We start from the raw sequence: 20,194 nt of genomic DNA on the forward strand, positions 1-20,194 counted from the left end.
CCCAAGCGGGGGCTGAAGAGGTCCATGATCCGGTCAAAGTCTTCATCCAAGCGGGGCAGAAGAGGATCTTCCATCCGATTGAAGTCATCATCCAGGCGGCATCTTCTATGGTCTTCCATCCGGAGCGAAGCGGCAGGATCCTGAAGACCTCCAGCGCGGAACATCCATCCGGACCGACGACTGAACGACGAATGACTGTTCCTTTAAGGGACGTCATCCAAGATGGCGTCCCTCGAATTCCGATTGGCTGGTAGGATTCTATCAGCCAATCGGAATTAAGGTAGGAATTTTCTGATTGGCTGATGGAATCAGCCAATCAGAATCTAGTTCAATCCGATTGGCTGATCCAATCAGCCAATCAGATTGAGCTTGCATTCTATTGGCTGATCGGAACAGCCAATAGAATGCAAGCTCAATCTGATTGGCTGATTGGATCAGCCAATCGGATTGAACTTGAATCTGATTGGCTGATTCAATCAGCCAATCAGATTTTTTTAACTTAATTCCGATTGGCTGATAGAATCCTATCAGCCAATCGGAATTCGGCGGACGCCATCTTGGATGACGTCATTTAAAGGTACCTCATTCCAAGTTCAGTAGTCGGCCGGGATGGATGCTCCGCAGCGGCGAAGTGAAGAAAGAAGATTGAAGATGGCGCCGGAAGAATGAAGACTTTGCTGCCGCTTGGAGGAAGACGTCGCCGGAGGAAGAATTCTTCTTTGCCGCTTGGAGGAAGACATCGCCAGAGGAAGAATTCTTCTTTGCCGCTTGGAGGAAGACATCGCCCGGATCGGATCAGGAGTTCGGCCCGGTGTGGTGAAGACAAGGTAGGGAGATCTTCAGGGGGGTAGTGTTAGGCTTTTTTAAGGGGGGTTTGGGTGGTTTTAGAATAGGGGTATGTGGGTGGTGGGTTGTAATGGGGGGGGGTATTGTATTTGTATGCAAAAGAGCTGAATTCTTTGGGGCATGCCCCACAAAAGGCCCTTTTAAGGGCTGGAAAGGTAAAGAGCTTTGAAATTTGTTTAATTTAGAATAGGGCAGGGAATTTTTTTTATTTTGGGGGTTTATTATTTTATTAGGGGGCTTAGAATAGGTGTAATTAGCTTAAAAATCTTGTAATCTTTTTTTATTTTTTGTAATTTAGTGTTTGTTTTTTTTTGTAATTTAGTTTAGTTAATTTAATTGTATTTTTAGATAGATGTTTGTAGTTGATTTAATTTATTGATAGTGTAGGTGTATTTGTAACTTAGGTTAGGATTTATTTTACAGGTAATTGGGTAATTATTTTAACTAGGTAGATATTAAATAGTTAATAACTATTTAATAGCTATTATACCTAGTTAAAATAATTAACAATTTACCTGTAAAATAAATATTAACCCTAACATACCTACAATGTAATTATTAATTATATTGTAGCTATCTTAGGGTTTATTTTATAGGTAAGTATTTAGATTTAAATAGGAACATTTTAGTTTATAAATGAATTAGATTAATTTAATATAAATTTAGTTAGGGGTGTTAGGGTTAGATAGAGTTAATATAGTTAATATAAATACTATAGTAACTATATTAACCCTAATATAATTAGGGTTAATATAGTTAATATATATAATGTAATACCTATATTAACTATAATATACTTAGGGTTAATATAGATAACATAGCTGGCGGCGGGGTAGGTAGATTAAATTAGGGGTTAATCATTTTAATAGAGATGGCGGCGGTGTAAGGGGCTTACATTGGGGGTTAATAATTTTAATATAGATGGCGGCGGTGTTAGGGGCTCACTTTAGGGGGTTATAGATATAATATAGCTGGCGGCGGGGTACGGGAGCGGCGGTTTAGGGGTTAATAACTTTATTAGGTTTCGGCGGGGTACGGGAGCGGCGGTTTAGGGGTTAATAGCTTTTTTATTGTTAGGATAGTGAGGGGGGATAGCGGATAGAGGGTTAGACAGTGCGGGCTATGTTAGGGAGGCGTGTTAGACTTGTCGGGCTATGTTAGGGAGGCGTGTTAGACAGTGCGGGTGTTTTAGACTTTAGTCAGGTTTTATAGGCGCCGGCAGTTTCTAACGTGGCGCAAGTCACTGGCGACGCCAGAAATTTGTACTTACGCAGATTTCTGGACATCGCTGGTTTGTCAGACTTACGGCACGTTAGCATCTGACGGCGACTTATATGGGATAGCTCGAGTTGCGAGCTGAAACTGCGGGCGACGCCGGTTCCCTCGCTTGCGCCGCAAACTGCGATCTATATCGGATCGCGCCCCTGAATGATACAAAATGTCACCAATTCACAAATTGTACATTATAAATAAAACCTAACATCCTAAAATACAAACATAATCCTTGATAGATAATTAACCTACGTACTCTCAATCAAACCTCTTTTTATATATATTTGGTTGCCATTTTCAAGGCAATGTAAACATCATTTTCCCCTAATGCAAAGTGTAAAGATAAACTAGATAACATTACACCTCATGTAGAGGGTGATGATCTCTCTTGGACCTCTGGTGTTATTATATAGTGGTTTGAGGATATAATAGAGGTTATGTAGCAAATAGAAGGCATATAGGGTCGCTCTTGGACCCTCAGTAATATGATACATGATCATGACATAACTAAAATATGGAACGGCAATCTAACAAGAAAGCAGCTTATCACGTGAGATTACAATGATAGATTTCAGTATATGTGTATCAATATATTTAATAAGATAAGGTAAATTTTCCATAGGATGTCACCACTGGGCGGAGATGGAAAAGGGGTATTGGATATGACCCACTCTGACTTACAGAGTCGGAAAGGGTGAGGGGAGATACCTTTCCTTTTTTCTCTCTTCTTTCCCTAAATATAATTTTCCTTAAGGTGTTGAGGAAATATAAACATTCAATATATTGCATTTTCCAAACATATCTTGAAACCAAATGCATAAATGATGTACAATAACACTACTATTTCAAGACATGGCACTCTGTAGGAAATATTGCTGAGTTATGTGATTTGCTAACTTATAGGAATGTTTCAGAACATAACCATCTGTATAAAGACAATGGGGGATATTTATCAAAGGTCTGTCAGACCTGATCCGTCAGTGCGGATCAGGTTCGACAGACTTTGCTGAATGCGGAGAGAAATACGCTCTCCATATTCAGCATTGCACCAGCAGCTCTTGTGAGCTGCTGGTGCAACGCCGCCCCCTGCAGACTCGTGGCCAATCGGCCGCCAGCAGGGGTGTCAATCAACCCAGTCGTACTCGGCGATCTTTGTCCGCCTGCTCAGAGCAGGTGGACAGCGTTATGGAGCAGCGGTCTTTAGACCACTGCTTCATAACTGCTGTTTCTGGTGAGTCTTCAGACTTCAGAAACACAGGCCCTCAAGCTCCATCCGGAGCTTGATAAATGGGCCTCAATAAGTAAACAATGTCACATCTTAGTTTTGATTATTTAAGCAACATATATAATTAGAGTTATATATCCCCCTCATAGATATCTAGACAGCTAATGAACTATGGTCCCCAAATAGTGTATAAGGACCTCTCATGGACCACTAAAACATTACCTGTAGTGGAAGGGGATGTCTAGGGAAATAGAGAATAATAACATTCTCTAAGGAGGTATATTCCTATGCCCACCTATCAAGCATCATCTAGGGAGGTGGATTTGATGGAAAAGAACTATGGGAGTTAACATGTTATAATCAAAAATAACTTTACATATATATGAAGTTATGTCACATGGGTAGGACCTATAAGAGAGTTTTAATGACTACATGTCTATATGGTTGGATTTTATCTACTGGTTAACCTAGTTATGATAATATGGCATATATTCAGACCTTACTACCTATACTATTAGATCTCTTGTATGCTTTAGTATTGTATGCATCAGCTAACCCATAAAGGGTTAAATCATGACTAGGTAGAATAGTAGAATTGCAGATCAATATGTCAGTGTGGTGATCAACTTAAACCCTTATTCTAATAGTCCTGAGGATCATAATAGAAATAGAAGTGATATCCTCCTAACTCTCAGTATCTAGAATATGTTAGGTATACATTAGCTAGGAGTTTTGGGTCCTTTGAAGAGTAAGGATATATAGTGGCATAGGCTATAATCAAGTGTCCTATTTAAATATGTCTATGGTTACTATACTGAGGGGAGAAGAAAAAAAAAATGTCATCATTATATGAGTACCCATGTAGTTACTCCACAGCAGGCTACAATGGGTCATGGTATAAGTCATAGCGGAAGTCTGACATAGCTAGTTATACTATTGCTTGCGAACAATTCTAACCAGTATGGCTAATTAAAACACATACGCCTAGATTACGAGTTTTGCGGGTAACAAGGGTGCGGTGTTAACGAACCTTTTTTTTCACTGCTCCCTTAAGGCAATGCTGGTATTACAGGTTTTATTAAACCTGGCGTTAGCCGCAAAAAGTTGAATGTAGAGCAGAATTTAGCTCCACATCTCACCTCAATACCAGCGTTGCTTACGGTAGCGGTAAGCTGGCTAAATATGCTCGTGCATGATTTCCCCATAGGAAACAATGAGGCTGAGACGGCTGAAAAAAGCCTAACACATACAAAAAAGCAGCGTTCAGCTCATAACGCAGCCCCATTGATTCCTATGGGGAAACTAAATTTATGTCTACACCTAACACCTAACATGAACCACGAATCTAAACACCCCTAATCTTACACTTATTAACCCCTAATCTGGCCGCCCTCCGACATCGTCGCCACCTACATTATAATTATTAACCCCTACTCTGCCGCTCCAGACATCGCCGCCACCTACATTATCCCTATGAACCCCTAATCTGATGCCCCCAACATCGCCAAACCCTACATTATTATTATTAACCCCTAATCTGGCCCCCCACATTGCCGCAACCTAAATAAACTTCTTAACCCCTAATCTGCCGTTGCCAACGTTGCCGCCACTATAATAAAGTTATTAACCCCTAAACCTAAGTCTAACCCTAAACCTTGCCACCCCCCCTAATTTAAATATAATTAAAATACATCTAAATAAAATAACTACAATAAACTAAATTATTCCTATTTAAAACTAAATACTTACCTATAAAATAAACCCTAAGCTAGATACAATATAACTAATAATTGCATTGTAGCTAGCTTAGGGTTTATTTTTATTTTACAGGATACTTTGTATTTATTTTAACTAGGTACAATAGTTATTAAATAGTTATTAACTATTTAATAGCTACCTAGTTAAAATAAGTACAAATTTACCTGTAAAAATAAATCCTAACCTAAATTACAATTAAACCTAACACTACACTATAATTAAATTACTTACATAAACTAACTACAATTAAATACAATTAAAATAAATAAACTAAAGTACGAAAAAAACAAACACTAAATTACAGAAAAAAATAATTACAAGAATTTTAAACTAATTACACCTACTCTAATCCCCCTAATAAATATAAATAGCCCCCCAAAATAAAAAATTCCCTACCCTATACTAAATTACAAATAGCCCTTAAAAGGGCCTTTTGCGGGGCATTGCCCAAAGTAATCAGCTCTTTTACCTGTAAAAAAAAATACAATACCCCCCAAAATTGAAACCCACCACCCACACACCCAACCCTACTCTAAAACTCATCCAATCCCCCCTTAAAAAAACCTAACACTATCCCCTTGAAGATCACCCTACCTTGAGACCGTCTTCCCCCAGCCGGGCACAAGTGGACCTCCAGAGGGGCTGAAGTCTTCATCCGATCCGGGCAGAAGAGGTCCTCCAAGCGGCAGAAGTCTTCATCAAGACGACATCTTTCTACCTTCATCCATCCAGAGCGGAGCGGGTCCATCTTCAATCCAGCCGACGCGGAGCATCCTCTTCAAACGAAGTCCAAGCCAAGAATGAAGGTTCCTTTAAAATGACGTCATCCAAGATGGCGTCCCTTGAATTCCGATTGGCTGATAGGATTTCTATCAGCCAATCGGAATTAAGGTAGGAAAAATCCATATTGGCTGATGCAATCAGCCAATAGGATTGAGGTCGCATTCTACTTGCATTCTATTGTCTGATTGCAACAACCGAAATTAACCTCCCTAACACCTAAACCTAACACCCCCTAACTTTAACATAATTAAAATAGACCTAAATTAAAGTTAGAATTATTAACTAACTACCTATTTAAAATTAAATACAAACTTACCTGTGAAATACAAATAAAACCTAAGATAGCTACAATATAACTATTAACTAAATACCTAGTTAAAATAAATCAAACTTACCTGTGAAATAAAATAAAACCTAAGCTTACACTAATAAAACCTAACATTACTAAAAATAAAAAAACCTAAGATTACTAAAAAAATGCCCTAAAGTTAACAGCTCTTTGCAAAATAAAACACCCCTTAACATTATAAACCCCACCCCCCAAACCCACAAAATAAAAATAAACCTAATCTACCCCATTGCCCCCAAAAAGGGCATTTGTAATGGGCATTGCCCTTAAAAGGGCATTTAGCTCTTTTTCGGTCCATTAAAAATAAAAAAAATGCCAAAATCTAAAAAAAAAAACACCCAAAAAATAAAAAAAATTCCATTACAAAAAAATAACAAAAGAAATTATCCAAATAATAAAAATTATTCCTATTCTAATACCACGTTTAAAGTTAACAGCTATTTTGCTAAAAAAAAATACAATAACCCCCCCAAACCCACAAAATAAAAAACCTAACTAAAAAAAATAATAATCTACCCATTGCCTGAAAAGGGCATTTGTGATGGGCATTTGCCCTTAAAAGGGCATTCAGCTCTTTTACTGCCCTTAAAAAGGACATTCAGCTATTTTTTGGGCCCATTAAAAAAAAGCCCTAATCTAAAAAAAAAAACACCCCAAAAAATTACTAACACTAACCCCAAAATCGGTTACTCACAGTGCTGAAGTCCAGTGAAAGATCTCATCCCAGCGGCGAAGCATCTTCATCCAAGCGGCTCCATCTTCTTGATCCCTGCGGAGGCGGATGCGGTCGATGAGCGAAGGGTGAGGTCCAGATGGAGGTCCAATCGGTTTGACGTGGAGGTCCTCTTCATGTGATCGGCTGCCACACACTGAGGAGTCAATGCAAGGTACCCCTTTTATATTGGGGTATTGTTGCATTCCTATTGGCTGAAAAATTTAAATCAGCTAATAGGAATTAGAGCTGCTTAAATCCTATTGGATTTAAGCAGCTCTCATTCCTATTGGCTGATTCAAAATTTTTATTTCACAGGAATTTTGTATTTATTTTAACTAGGTAGTTAGTAATAGTTATATTGTAGCTAGCTTAGGTTTTATTTTTATTTCACAGGTAAGTTTGTATTTATTTTAAATAAGTAGTTAGTTAATAATTGTAACTTTAATTTAGGTCTATTTTAATTATGTTAACCCCTTAAGGACCCGGGCATTTCAGACAAAAACTTCCCCAAAAGACCAGAGCATTTTTAGCATTTTTGCCATCACTACATTTAAAAAGGAAATAGAGCCTTTTTTTTTATTTACCTATCAAAAATATATATTTGTTTTTAGTAGACCAAACCCAAAGTATTATTCTAGGCCCATTTTGGTATATTTCATGCCACCATTTCACCGCCAAATGCGAGCAAATAAAAAAATAATTTTCACATATTAGGTTTCTCACTGAAATTATTTACAAACAGCTTGTGCAATCATGACACAAAATTTGTTGTAAATTCTTCTCTGGGATCTACTTTGTTCAGAAATAGCAGACATATATGCTTGGGCATTGCTTTTTGGTAATTAGAAGGCCGGTTAAATGCAGCTGCACAGCATACTTGTATTATGCCCAGCAGTAAAGGGGTTAATTAGGTAGCTTGTATGGTTATTTTAGCTTTAATGTAGAGATCAGCCTCCCACCTGACACATCTCACCCCTGATGCCTCATTGACCCCTCTCAAACAGCTCTCTTCCCTCTCCCACTACCCACAATTGTCACCCCCATCTTAAGTACTGGCAGGAAAGTCTGCCGAGTACTAAAATAAAAGGCGTTTTAATTTTATATATATATATTTTTAAAATATTTTCTGCAGTGCAGGATACCCTTTTCCCCTCCAAACTCCCTTATCCCCCCAAACAGCTATCTAACCCTCCCCCTCTACCTATTTGATGCCATCTTAGGTACCGGCAGCTGTCTGCCAGTACCCAGTTTGCTGCAAATTAGGCAGAGTTTTGTAAAAACAAACAAACCAAAAAAAACTTTTTTTTCTTTTGTGTAGCTAGCCCCTTCATTACCCTCCCCCTCGCCCCTCCCGATCCCTTTCCCACATAGGATCCCCTTATTGCCCTTCCCCCTCCTTCCAAATCACTTCCCAGCTCTTTTTTTTCCCCCCTGCTTCGTAGAAGTCCTGGCCCACTCTCCCCACCCTCCTCCCGGATCCTCCAGCCCCCTCCAGTTAATAGGTTTAGTTAGTGTTGGCGAAAGTCGGGGAACTGCGATTTAGGGGTTATTAGGTTTTAGTTAGTGTCGGTGATGTCGGGGAATGGCGGGTTTAGGGGTTAATAGCTTTATTTAGTGATTTAGTTAGTGTCGGCGATGTTGGGGAATGGCAGTTTAAGGGTTAATAGCTTTATTAGTGATTTAGTTGGTGTCGGGGAACTGTGGGTTTAGATTAGAACAATGAAAAATTCCGAATATAAATAAAGAAAGGAAACCGAAAATTCGGAAACTGATATATTTATTTTCGGGATTTTTGTTATAATGCTGATCTCGGAAATTCAGATGCATTTGAATCTCCGAATTGGCCAAAATTCATGCAAAAACTAAATTCGGCCGAAACGAATCGCACATATCTATTCTCCAGTTGAATAGTCTTATAAAATGATCTGCCGTGTGTAACACTCTTGACCTAATAAAAAAACGTTTACATTGATATTATCAATTCTCACATCTTTGAAGATTTGAAGCTCAGCTGATCTTTCTAACAAGTCAGCATTGGGTTTTATACCTCTTGGTGATCACTCAAACAAGGAGCAGTGATTTGACTCTCTAAGCTGCTAGTGGCACATACAAAATAGTTATTCCATCTCTACTGATTTTACCTCCATTTGAAGGCAGCAAAAAATCCAAACAAAATATCCAAAACACAATATATTTTTTTTTCCACCAAACTCAGCAGACAGGGTTTTTACTTGAGCAGGGCATTCTGGGTAACAATATATAAAGGAGGTTCACAATGCCTCACCATTTTATTTTAAAAAAAATGCTGCAGACACAGGTTCCTTTATGCCAGGCCCTTAAAACAGTTGTCACTTCTTTTTCATGTTGTACAGTGGGGCAAAAAAGTATTTAGTCAGCCACCAATTGTGCAAGTTCTCCCTTTTAAGAAGATGACAGAGGCCCTGTAATTTTCATCATAGGTATACCTCAACTATGAGAGACAAAATGTGGAAACAAATCCAGACAATCACATTGTCTGATTTGGAAAGAATTTATTTGCAAATTATGGTGGAAAATAAGTATTTGGTCAATATCAAAAGTTAATCTCAATACTTTGTTATATATCCTTTGTTGGCAATGACAGAGGTCAAACATTTTCTGTAAGTCCTTCACAAGGTTGTCACACACTGCTGCTGGTATGTTGGCCCATTCCTGCATGCAGATCTCCTCTAGAGCAGTGATATTTTGGGGCTGTCGCTGGGCAACACGGACTTTAAACTCCCTCCAAAGGTTTTCTATGGGTTTGAGATCTGGAGACTGGCTAGGCCACCTCCAGGACCTTGAAATGCTTCTTACGAAGCCACTCCTTCGTTGCCCGGGCGGGATGTTGGTTTGGAATCATTGTCATGCTGAAAGACCCAGCCACGTTTCATCTTCAATGCCCTTGCTGATGGAAGGAGGTTGCACTCAAAATCTCACGATACATGGCCCCATTCATTCTTTCATGTACACGGATCAGTCGTCCTGTCCCCTTTGCAGAGAAACAGCCCCAAAGCATGATGTTGCCACCCCCCATGATTCACAGTAGGTATGGTGTTCTTTGGTTGCAACTCAGCATTCTCCTCTCCTCCAAACACGACGAGTTGTGTTTCTACCAAACAGTTCTACTTTGGTTTCATCTGACATGTGACATCTCCCAATCAGCTTCTGGATCATCCAAATGCTCTCTAGCATACTTCAGACGGGCCCGTACATGTACTGGCTTAAGCAGGGGGCACGTCTGGCACTGCAGGATCTGAGTCCCTGGCGGCATAGGTGTGTTACTGATGGTAGCCTTTGTTACGTTGGTCCCAGCTCTCTGCAGGTCATTCACTAGGTCCCCCCATGTGGTTCTGGGATGTTTGCTCACCGTTCTTGTGATCATTTTGACCCCACGGGGTGAGATCTTGCGTGTAACCCCCAGATCGAGGGAGATTATCAGTGGTCTTGTATGTCTTCCATTTTCTAATTATTGCTCCCACAGTTGATTTCTTCACATCAGGCTGCTTGCCTATTGCAGATTCAGTCTTCCCAGCCTGGTGCAGGTCTACAATTTTGTTTCTGGTGTCCTTCGACAGCTCTTTGGTCTTCACCATAGTGGAGTTTGGAGTGTGACTGAGGTTGTGGACAGGTTTGTTTTATACTGATAACAAGTTCAAACAGGTGCCATTAATACAGGTAATGAGTGGAGAACAGAGGAGCCTCTTAAAGAAGAAGATACAGGTCTGTGAGAGCCAGAAATCTTGCTTGTTTGTAGGTGACCAAATACTTATTTTCCACCATAATATGCATATAAATTCTTTCCAAATCAGACAATGTGATTGTATGGATTTGTTTCCACATTTTGTCCCTCATAGTTGAGGTATACCTATGATGAAAATTACAGGCCTCTCTCATCTTCTTAAGTGGGAGACCTTGCACAATTGGTGGCTGACTAAATACTTTTTTGCCCCACTGTATATTTAATTATGAGAAAGGAAAAAGGAAACACAAGCACAGCTCTGAGTCACAGGGCTGAATGATTTATTGGACACACAAATGCGTATACATATACACTTACTAAAAGCCGAAAAAAATCAAACATATCATAGTTAGCATGTTATCTGCAGTCCCCGGTTGTGTTCTTTACACTGACACGACACCTTACTGCCCACATGTCCTCTATGATATGAACAACTTCTGCTAAATGACTCCAAATGTCATTATGCTGTCTATCTCCAACTCAACGCGTTTCATCTGCTTGCTGTGAAGACTTTTTAAAGAGATTACAGAGTACAGTTTACATGTTCCGATACCGGATGTTTAAAAATGGTTAATATGCTTGATTTTTTTGGCTTTTAGTAAGTGCATATGTATGCACATTTGTGTGTCCGAATAAATCATTCAGCCCCTGTGAATCGGAGTTGTGCTTGTGTTTCCTTTTTACTTTCTCATATACAGTTCCAAAGGATGAGCATTAACAACACAACTGTCTATACTGAATCTGCATTATCCGATTCAGATCAAGGGAGACACTGAGGATTGGAACACTCTAAATACATTTTCATCTTCAATCGCCAGCACATGAGGGAATCCAGCTGCTCTTCATTGATGGACTTTGTAATCAAGGATTACCCTCCAAATGGTGATTTTATGTTACGTTTTGTTCTATCTATGGACGTTCCAACATAGTTTTCTTTATCTTTTGTAATAATATCTTTATATGTTTCTATTAGTCTTGTTATTAACATTGAAAGAAACCAAAGGGGCGCCTCATAGTGTATTTCAGATAACTATTGTGTCAAAATAGGTGAAAATAAACGCACAAGATGGTGACACCCATACTATGACCAGTGCTTGAAGGCAAGCTAACACTTATCAGCGGCTATCTCACTGGCAACAGGCTTGTTGTGATAGGCAAATTGCGTGTTTCCGGTTGTAGTCCTAAAAACAGCTCCAACGATCTCCCAGCAAATAGCGGAATATGAAAACAAAGTGGTTCAAAAAACAAAACTGGACCAGGCCAGTGAAAAGGACAACTTCCAAATGTAAAAAGTTTAAAACCAATCTTTAAATGTTGTTCACAAAGCGTTTCTCGACCACACACTGGTCGTTTCCTCAGCTAATAAAATGAATAAAAACAAAGGTAATTAGCGTCTTTAAATACATATGGTATAGTTAAGACCGGAAGTTGCATTTTTAAATTGAACCAATTGCATACATTGTATCAGTCACATGCAATTGTTTACAATGTATCGAACATGAGTTGAAAAAAATTGAAATGTTTATGAAATATATACAGACTACATTTTAAAAAAAAAAACTTTTTTACATTATACGCAAAATCACAATCTAACTTGTAAATCGTCTAAAGAAAAAAAGCGAAATAATAAAAATAGAATCCAGAACGATAAACTTTTCAAAAAACAACTTTGTGAATATATAGTTGATTACAAAGTATCATTAACTAACCATGCATATGGAGACCTATAGGTATCATAATCTAATTTAAGCATGAGTGTCTGTTGTATATCTATCAAGTAAAAAGACTGAATTGTTTTCAACATTATTTCTCGTTAACAAGAATGGTTGAAAATTGATATTATTCTTAAACCAGTGTTTCTGTCTTTTGATCTGGTTTGAGAGTCATTGGGTAAAAGTTGTGACTGTTATCAGACCCTAAATCGACCTTGTTTTAACCAATTGAAATAAATACTAAGTGGCCATATAGTGATCCAAGAATACATAATAGTATAAATTCTGGAATATGAAAGATGTATGAATGGAATGTTACTGTTCATATAGACATCAAATGGACCAATAGGATGTATATATACAAAAACATGAGTTTGTAAAATTGTGTGGTTATTAACATTGTTGGGATATTTTTAGATACTGATATTAGTACTGTATCACTCACCTTTCATCAGTTCACTGTTTGATCAATTGGTTTAATTACATACTCTGTCATACCAGCGCTGATTTTCTTGTGTGTATATCTATTTTGTATATTTAATTACATGATAAAGAGTTTGGCATTTTATTGTTTTGTAGTTTGCATTTTTTTTTTTTCAAAATCTTTTTATTAAGAATCCAGTCAGTAATATTTTACAGCATCAACAAAAAGAAAATGATTTACAGATCAGATACAGTTTCATGTGCAGTTTCAAATAACATGTAAATCAAAAAGACATTCCAAAATAATTCAATTTAAATTGACATGTACCGTGGAATCTATTTTTTTTTTTTACTCTAGTTCTTTTTTTTTTTTTTCAGAAATTGCTTTTATTATCATATGTAACATATAACATATTGTGCTTGCATATTTTGCACATCATAACAGAAAGATAAATTATACAATGCAAAAAAAAAAACTAAAACTAAAAATAATAAATGTAAACAGTAAAGTCTGTGGTCCATTCTTGTTTTTCCTGAAAAACTTTGTATCAATTATTATCAGATATAAAAGGACAACAAATAGATATAAACTAAGAATAGTTGACTTGTACATTCAAAACTTCAACATCTCTCCTAAATCAGTAACTCTCCTGATATGGTCTGTGTTGGTATACTATTAGCTTGTCTTTGGCTATTTAGCTTGTACACCAGGATTGATATGGGGCCTGACAGTTGTGATGGTGTTGGCTTGCTCTCTGTGTTTTGCTTCTGTGTACATTATCCAAGGTTCTCATATTTCTATGAATGTGTCTTTAGTTGCCATTAAATCCGCTACTGAACTAGACATTTTGTATAAATACTCTATTTTTTGTTGAATTATGAAGAACCCCTGGTGGTCATTTTTCCAGTATCTAGCAAGGCATAATCTCGTGGCTGTACATAATTGAGCAATTAATTTATTTTGTTTTGGTCGGAATCCTCTCATTGGGAGGTGTAGCAAAGCATGTTCTGGTAATAATGTTACTTCTCTGTCATATATGTCTTGCAATAATTTGTTTGTTTCTTGCCATAAGTGTTGTATTTTTTCACAGTGCCACCATCATATGATATAGGTGCCAATCTCTCCGCATCCTCTGAAACATAAATTACTATTTTGGTTTCCTATCTTATGTAGTCTAGTGGGTATAAATACCATCTATAGGCTGATATTAGGTAATTTTCCTGTAATGCGGAGTTAATCGTGAACTTTGTACCCTGTCTGAGTGTCTGAATCCAGTCTGTAATTGCCCATTCCTTTCCTAAATCAGCTTCCCATTTGTCCATTGTTGATGTTTTGTTCGTGTTATTATTTATATTGAATATTAGGTATAATTTAGTTATGGAGCCTTTTGGCCTAGTTTTAGAAAGACATATGGATTCAAAGGGGGTGGTAACGCGTGTGGTTGATGTACCCATAATTTCATGTACTCTAGAGCGTAACTGGAAGTAGTGGTACCACGTATGTGTGTCTAAAGGGTCTAGTTCATTGTATTGGTTATGTGTCATGAATGTCCCATTAATGAGGGTGTCTGCTATCCTGTACAGTCCTCTGTTAGCCCATTTATCCTGTACTATCTTATCTATGGAGGAGTTGAGATCAGTTAGAGGGGTTATCGGGGATTTGGTGTTTGTGATTTGATAATAATGTGTTAATTTGTCCCAGATATATAATGTGTGTGTAATGGATATGAATCGCTTCCCCTGCTGAGGCCTGCTTTGTTTTGTGGACCATAGAAGTTTGGCTATATTATTAACTCCTATTATGTTGGCTTCTAATTGCACCCATTGTATGTTTTTATCTCTTGTACACCAAAAAGCTGTTTGTGCCATTCTGGCGGCGTTGTAATATGATATCAGATGGGGTATACCCATTCCTCCCCCGTCTCTATGTCTGGTCATAATATGCTTGTTAATCCTCGCTTTTTTATTTTGCCAAATAAAAGAGAGAATATCGTTTTGTAAACTATGTAATTCCCTTATTGGGATGGATATAGGTAAAGATCTGAACAGGTAAAGAAGTTTTGGTAGGATTGTCATTTTAGATACTATAATCCTTCCCAGGAATGATATTTTGTATTTCGTCCATTTGGACATAAGTTGCCAATAGGGGTTTGTAATTATATTTAAAAAGTGCATAGACATCAGTCGTGATGTGAATTCCCAAGTATTTTATAGTTTTGCTTGCCCATTTAAAGGAGAAATTAGCCTCTAACAATTTTTTAGTATGCGATGGTAGATGGATTCCTATGGCTTCGCATTTATCTTCATTTATTTTATATCCTGACACCGCTCCAAACTGTTGTAGGATATTATATAAGGGTGGTAAAGAAAGTGTGGGTTTTGTAAGGGTTAAAATGACATCATCTGCAAATAATGCAAGTTTATATATTGTATTAGTTACTTTAATTCCTGAGATATCTGTACATTCCCTAATTTTAAGTGCTAGGGGTTCTATGCACAAGGCGAACAACAGTGGGGAGAGGGGGCATCCTTGTCTTGTTCCATTTCGGATTGGTATTGATTTAGAGTTATATCCTGCTAGTCTAATATATGCTTCAGGAGTTGAGTACAGTAATGAGATAGCGTTTAAGAATTCTCCTCGTATTCCTACTTTAGTCAATAAGGCGGTCATGTAGCTCCAGTTTACTCTATCGAATGCCTTCTCTGCATCCAACGAAAGGAGCAGAGAAGGCACTCCATGTACCGCAGCATAATTTATTAAATTGATGAATTTACGGGTATTGTCTGGCGCTTCCCTGGATTTAATGAAACCGACTTGATCTGAATGTATCAATTTAGTTAGGGGATCGTTTAGTCTATTTGCCAGGATTTTCGTGAACAGTTTTATGTCTTGGTTTATAAGGGAGATGGGCCTATAATTTTGGCATAACTGCTTATTTTTCCCCGGTTTAGGGATAACTGATATTCTGGCCAGGAGCATTTCTTTTGGGATTTCACTTCCTTTCATTATAGAATTAAAGATAGTGACTAATTGTGGGGCTAATATATTTTTGAAGGTTTTATAAAATATTCCGGAATAACCATCTGGTCCTGGAGCTTTGTTTGGCTTAAGATCTTTTATGGCAAGCAAAACCTCTGTTACTGAAATGGGGTTGTTTAGCATTGTAACGTCAGATTGAGACAATTGAGGCATTGTACTGTCTGCTAGGAACTTATTTAGTGTTTCAGCCGCTTCTCGATTCACTTTGGGAGTCGGGAGATTATAGAGTGCATTATAATAGTCAGCAAAGGAGTTTGCAATTTCTAGGGGGTCATTTGTTACCTTTCCTGTCGGTGTATGTATCTGTGGTACCGCTGTAGCTCTAGTGATTTCCTTTAATTTGTTTGCTAACATTCTATCCGGTTTGTTGGAGTGGATAAAATAGTGTGTATCTAGTAGTTTTATGGATGTGTTGGCTTCATCTGAGAGGAGATTGTCTAGTTCTTTGTTTTTCTGTTTCAGTTGTTTGTTATTAGCATTGCTTGGGTGTGCTATCACTTCCCTTTTCAGGTTTGAAATGTCTGTTCTCAGTTTTCCTATATGTGATTGGTGGAGTCTATGCTGCCTTGCTGATTCAGTCATCAGGTAACCTCTAATGAAAGCCTTGAGTGCTCCCCATTGGTGTAATGGGTTAAGTGTAGATCCATTATTTGCTGCTATAAAGTGGGTAAGTTCATCTAATAATTTTTGTTTAACAAGTGGGTCCCCTATTATTTTAGGGTTAAATGCCCATGCTTTGGTTCTATTATGATTTGTTATCCCCTGTAGTGTGATCTCAACTATAGAGTGATCTGACCATGTGCAATTATGTATTTTCGCCTGCATGAGTAATGGAACCAGAATCTGGCTCAATAAAATGTAGTCGATTCTCGAATGAGAGTCGTGCACTGGTGAGTAATATGTGTACTCTCTCACACCTTTGTTTAAGGTCCTCCACCCATCAATAAAATTGTGATCAAGCAGGAAATCACCCAGGATTTTATGTTTAGGTTCTCTTTTCTGTTGCGTACGGGTTATATGTTGGGATCTGTCTATTAGATTATCTAATGTGAGATTAAAATCTCCTCCCACAATTATTTTATATTTATTCCACATGGTTAGTAGTTTGCTAACTTTAGTTAGGAATTGAGCTTGGTGGTCAGGTATCTTCCCTCTTTGTCGGGTTATGATTTCTTCCTCTTTAAAGTTTAAGGAACTGTGTAATAGAATTGACACTCCTCTATGCTTCTTATGTGTAGTTGTTTGGTATTGTTGTGAATATGCTTTATCCCAGTATTTTGGTGTGCTTGCTTTTGTGAAATGTGTTTCTTGTAGTAACACTATATGTGCTTGCAGATTTTTATATTCCTGAAGTGCCTTTTTTCGTTTGACGTTAGAGTGCAAACCTCTAACGTTGTGTGTGATTAACGTGATTGGAGCCTTTTTTTGGTTAGGAGTTGTGTATGTGCTGATATGTATATTTCTGTTGGCTCGTCTAATTTTTGTATTCATGCGGAGCACTGCAGATATCAATAGTGGAGATGAAAACTTTTGTTTGATATATCTTATGTGATAGGTTAGAAGTAGAGAATTGCCTATGGTGGTAGGAGCTTGTATTATAGGTTTTCTAGCTTTCCTTGTGAACTTTAGGAGTGATGCTATCTGTGATAAAGTGTGCATTGTAATGTACAATGAGTCGTCAACTATTAAGAACATTATAATTATAACAAATATAACAAACATAAACATTTCAAGTCAAATGAGTAGAGCAATTAAACAGTGACATTATTCATTTTCACAATAGTGCAAAAAAAAAATCAACATGTATCTTAATATTTAGAATATGAGAACCATGCTATAACTGGGGGGGGGGGGCATGGGGAGGGAAGGAAGAGAGGGAAAGATAAGTGGGTAATCTGGTAGGGGGTGGGAGGGTGCTGGGTAAACAAGGATATGGGTGTGGGTTTGAAAGGGATAGGGTATGAATTATGAGGAACGTCTCAACAGTTTAGACAAGAGTGTAATGTCCGAAAACATTATGTAGGGTCAGTAAAATGCTGATCTATCCAACTCACAACCTTACCTTTTTTTTGTTATTGGAATAGGTACTAAAAATTAATATGCATTTTTTAAGTAACCATAATACCTTTACAGAACAGTGGATTGCCTATTCAGGTAGTTAAACAGCGATAGATAACAGGCCTGAAGAGTTTGTTTGTAAGTTCAGGTTTCTTCGTCCTCGGATTCTGAACTCTGATCAGTCCTGCTTGGGGTCTTTGAGTTTTTGAGCCCTTTTCGGGGGGTTTTCTGTTTCCTTGCAGGTGTCCATTCCCTTTGAAAGGATTGTCTCTGAGGTTTAGGTGGCTGATCCTTGCTTTGTATGTCTGTTAAAAGATGTAGCTTCCTAAGAATTTCCTGTCCCTCTTCAACTGTCGTACAGGAGTAGGGGTTGTTTTGATAGGTAAATGATAGTTTGAATGGAAAGTTCCATCTATATCTTATTTGCATGTTATTTAATATGGATAAAATAGGCTTGAGCTCTCGCCTTCTGCGTAGGGTGATCGGAGCTAAATCTGCAAAGATTTGCAAAGAGTGTCCTTCATACGAGAGTGTTTGTGCATTCCTGGCTGCCGTAAGTATTTGATCTTTGATATGGAAGTAATGCATTTTTAAGATAATGTCTCTGGCCATGGAGGGCTGTGGCGGTCTGGAGAGAGCCCTATGCACTCTATCCATGAGTAGCATGGCGGTGTCCATTTCTGGTAAAAGGTGGCGGAATATCTTCGTGACTGTGTCTGGAAGATTAGTGTAGGTTTCTGGGAGGTTTCGGATCCTGAGATTCGACCTTCTCGACCTGTTTTCAAGGTCTTTTATTTGATCTTCCAGCCTTTTGATATGTGATGACTGCTCCTGAATGGCATTGTGTATTTGTGGTATTTCAACAACTACTTCATCAAGTTTCTCCTCCAGCTCCGCTGTACGCCCTCCAATTTCTCGTATGTCTTGTCTAAGTTCAGATATGGCCGTTTTCAATTCTTCCTGAAATAGCACCTTTATTTGACTTAGTAACTCTTTATTTGCGGGCACTGACGGGGCTGGTTCCGTCATGTCTGATTGTGATGAGGGCGAATTGCTTATTGTTGGTGTTAGAGAATTTTACAGATTTCTTTGCTTTAATTGTGCTCGTGATAGACAATCTTTGACCGTTTGTGATTTATTTTTCATGTTGCAATGGTATGTTTGCGGCTCTGGCTGTTATGTACAGGCAATGCAAAGGTGTCAGCTACTGTATGACGTCCTCTAAGGATGCTTTGTTAGCTTATATTTAGCATGGATGTATTAAGAAATCATTAAGATGTGAGATTATGTTACATGTAGCTCTGTCACTGTGCAGCTGCTTCTTTAGTTAGCCCATACTACTCATATGCAGTGCAAGGTGCTATTTTATGCTGCAGTATAATGTTCAGGAGTGAAATCCCAACTCTGTATTGATGTGTATTCTTTACTGTAAAAATAAAACCCTTTCTGTTTAAATAAAGGGAGATATTTGTAATCAAGTGTCCTTTATAAGCTTTCCCAACCTTTGTCCCTTCAGTGTCTCTCTGACTTTCCTGACTAGGGTTGGGGGTCTTGGTACTTCTTAAAAGGACACAGTTGTGGGGTGCAGAGGGGCCAATAAACTTTGCAGAATGTTGCTAAAAATGGCGATTTTCCCACCTCCCTTTCTCCTCAGAGTTAAGCTATTTCCACTTGTAGCATGTAAAAAAAACTTTTATTTTAGGTAGTTTAGTATCTGGGGTATGTTTCTCTATTTTCCCCAAGCTAATGAGGTTATTTTGTGTTGTTTAACTCCTACCTCCGGATCCAGTGTAGGCCGCAGCCGGGGACTTTCCTGAATGGGCCCTGGAAGTCTGAACTGGATGGTTTCGTTTTTGCTGTAAAAGCCCAATTTTGGTCCCAGATCGATTGATTCCTTGTCCTGCTAGAGTGATCTGTTGTTTACCTCAGTTGATATAGGCTGATTTGAGGTTTTAATAAGGTTTTTAGCAGAGTTTGCAGAGGAGCTCTGACAAAGTGCAGCTTTCCTGTATGGCAGTTAGCTCCGCCATTTACTCTAGTTCTTTTAACTATTTAACAAAACATAAACATAAAAGTCTCGATGTCCCTAACCATTACCCTCTGACAGTGTGCCTTGATGTTTATGAGGATATAGTTACCGTTTGCCTGAAAGTCATGTTAGAATAAAAAACAAGTACAAACGTTAGGCATGATAGGGGTTTAGTTCAACAAGTTTTTGAGATACTGTTCCCAAGTATTCTGTAATTCTATAAA

Source organism: Bombina bombina, chromosome 1 (assembly GCF_027579735.1).
Source record: "Bombina bombina isolate aBomBom1 chromosome 1, aBomBom1.pri, whole genome shotgun sequence".
Taxonomy (NCBI): Eukaryota; Metazoa; Chordata; class Amphibia; order Anura; family Bombinatoridae; genus Bombina; species Bombina bombina.